Raw genomic sequence first — 3,025 nt, 5'->3', positions numbered from 1 at the left:
CATATATCTAGTCGGGAGTGGTGCTGACTGAAAACAGATGATTTGGAGCGATTCGCGCGCCATCTGTTGGTCATTCTAAGGACTTATTGAACTACCCTGGTAGTTAAAATCGTGATTTTTAATGAGATTTCGAAATCTCCCGCGCTGAATCAAGGCGCTTCTATATCTAGATTCTGGAATTATTACAACTTCCCCTCATTAAAAGGATGTTTTCATGAAACATCATTTTCCAATGAGAGAAAAAAAGGCAAAATAGGAAGATCGCTAAATAACACGTGCTGGTTTAAGGGGTTTAAACAATTAGACTCCATTAGGGAGGAACAACATCTGGGCTAGGCCAAGATGGTGTAGTAAAGCGGCGCTAGAAGAAAGGGGGAGAGGGCTATGGTTCATGCATGGATATAGGAATAAGAGGGGACTAGGCATCTCATTGCGGGGTTGATTCGCAGGGGGGAAGGCCGCCATATTTGATTGTAAAGATTGTATATATAGGTATACATATATTGTGTATAGCTGCAATAATAGTTTTTTGTACGAGATTACATTTATTTTTTCGAATTTCGCAATGTAAACAATTTCTAAATTGTGATAAATCATTACTAGAAAAAATGGTGAATTGTACAGTTCCTATTCGCAAAAATTGCACTGGAAAAAAGAATAAGAAGAAAGGTGTGACGGATATGTTTCACAAGCAAGTAAAAGACACATTTTTATTTTTTAATTAATAAACCTAAATATATGTTAAATATAACATAAAACGGTAATAGCAATTTATAAAAATGGAACTGCGCTTAACAAAACCACGTGACATAATTTTAGAACGCAATTCATAACACAACTCTGATTTTTGATTTAAAATACTGTAGTTTCTAAACTGATTTAAATATTATACTTTTTTCAGTCTAGTAGTTCTCACCATTCTATTTACTATTTTACAACAAAATGTAGAAAATTCTTAAAACTGACAAAATTACGGTGATTTTTCTGAAAATTTTGGAAACCAATTTTCTCAAAAAGGCCGGCGTTTATTTGTTTCTTGATTTTGTTTTATGATGGTACTATTGTCATTATCTGACTACACATTCCTGAAAAATGATAATTTACATTTGGTCCAGAAACAAGACGTGATACGAAAAAAGACAAATAAGCTAAGTTATTCCTTTTAAAACGCTCTAAAGAAAAGACTCTTGGGACTTTTCTCTATCTTGCGTTTCTTTTAAAATTTCCGGTAAATTTTTCTTTCGTATCCCATCTTGATTTCGCACAATATGTGCATAATAATTTTTGAGTAACAAAAAATTCTTTCTTCTCTGGGGACATTTTTCTCATGAAATTCGTCACGAGTTTTAAAAGTTCAGATACTCGTAAATCTAAAAAAAATTGTATCAAATCGTGTTCTATATCATCTATAATTAAGATTTTTTTTATCGCTTATAAACATTTCTGTGTTTCTTGTTCAAATTTCCTGCGCAGAATTTGCAATTCAAGATGGCCTACTCCCCCCCCCCCCCCCCCCCCCCTGTAACTTCTGATCAATCCCCGCGCCATAGTTAGGGAGCATATGGCTAGTCCCCTCTTATTGCTATGTCCATGGGTCATGGCATAAAAGAGAGCGTAGTGTTATTTTCCTGGAGCCTACTCAAATGAGGGAACTGGTTTTGGGCAGTTTAGGGTTCAAAAGAGGGTGTGGCGCGTGCCATCATTTGTACTTCTGTAAAAGCCCCAAGTATTTGAGCCGACTTTATGTTCACCGAACGTCCTGCTACCCTAGTAGGAATGAAAGTATCGAATCAACAATTTTATTTTTTATTTTTCTATTTATCATTGTTTTTTTAAAATATTTTTTAAATCGTGATTGTCGTATATTTTCTTTCATGATATCAGAAACGATTGAAAGAATCCACATTTTTGTAAGCTTCGACCCCTACGATATCCTGTCGCGCCTAACGCGACAATACATGTTCTTATGTACCTTCGCGCGGCACGAGCCCGATGAACCGACCTTGTTCCGCCTCACGGATTGCGCGTTATAAATCGGGCAATCCTAAAGGCAAAATATCAACTACCGAGCGCCATGTTTCATAATTTCGTATCTAAAATCTTAAAAACGCATGCTTTATTTGTTCATATGAACTATTTTTACTTTATCTCGATTTATTTGCAATTCGACATTTAAATCATTAAGAATTTTATTGCCCACATAGGGTCCGTCATTGTGATCTTCCATTTGACCAATTCAAAGGTTTTATCAACGAAAATATATTCCCGTTATCCAGCCCCCTATTTTGCAAGTTTAATTCATTGCAGTAGATCGTTTTTCTCACTTTTGGCGGTAAATTAGTCTCGTCTGTAAGGTTTGTCGTCTTGGTCCTCAAAATCTTTCTCTGGCTTAGCCTCGGCCCACATCTATGCTTGTCCTCGTCTCCTTCCGGGCATTGGTCTGTCTTTTTTCTGCAATTCGATGTGTTGTGATCCGTTATTTTGCAGTGTTCGCAGAATTGTTTCGAGGGCACAGGTTTGCGATCCGAACATTGATTCGAATAATGCCTAGATTTTCCGCAATAGTAGCATGTAACGTCAGTGCTTCTGCTGGGACATTAACGTGCGATGTGGCCCTCATTACAGCACACGAAACATTCACTTTTTTCATTTTCGCGCCTGTCATTTCTTTGGGGGCAATCGCGAGAATAATAACCGACTTTGTTACATGTGAAGCAAATTAACCCTGATGTCGAATCTCCTATCGTGGCTAACCTCATTTTTCCTTCATTCCGCTCTATTTTCTCTGCGATCTTCTCCAACGCTGCTCGCGGCATTCAAAAAGGGCGCGCGACGGTATCGCGCAAATCTATTCGAACCTCCCTTGTTTTTGTTCTCCCTCGAGTGCTCGTTTTGAACTTCGCGCCTAAGGGTTGATTGATATTTTGCCTTCCACTCTGCTCCCTGAGCTACGTTAATTGCGTTTTGGAGTGATACCGGTCTCTGTAATCTAACTTTAATCTCTTATTTTTCTTTAAGTCCTCGG

The sequence above is a fragment of the Belonocnema kinseyi genome, chromosome 1 (genome assembly GCF_010883055.1).
Source record: "Belonocnema kinseyi isolate 2016_QV_RU_SX_M_011 chromosome 1, B_treatae_v1, whole genome shotgun sequence".
NCBI classification, from domain to species: domain Eukaryota; kingdom Metazoa; phylum Arthropoda; class Insecta; order Hymenoptera; family Cynipidae; genus Belonocnema; species Belonocnema kinseyi.
The sequence above is the reverse complement of the archived record's forward strand: the minus strand, read 5'-3'. Positions refer to the sequence as shown.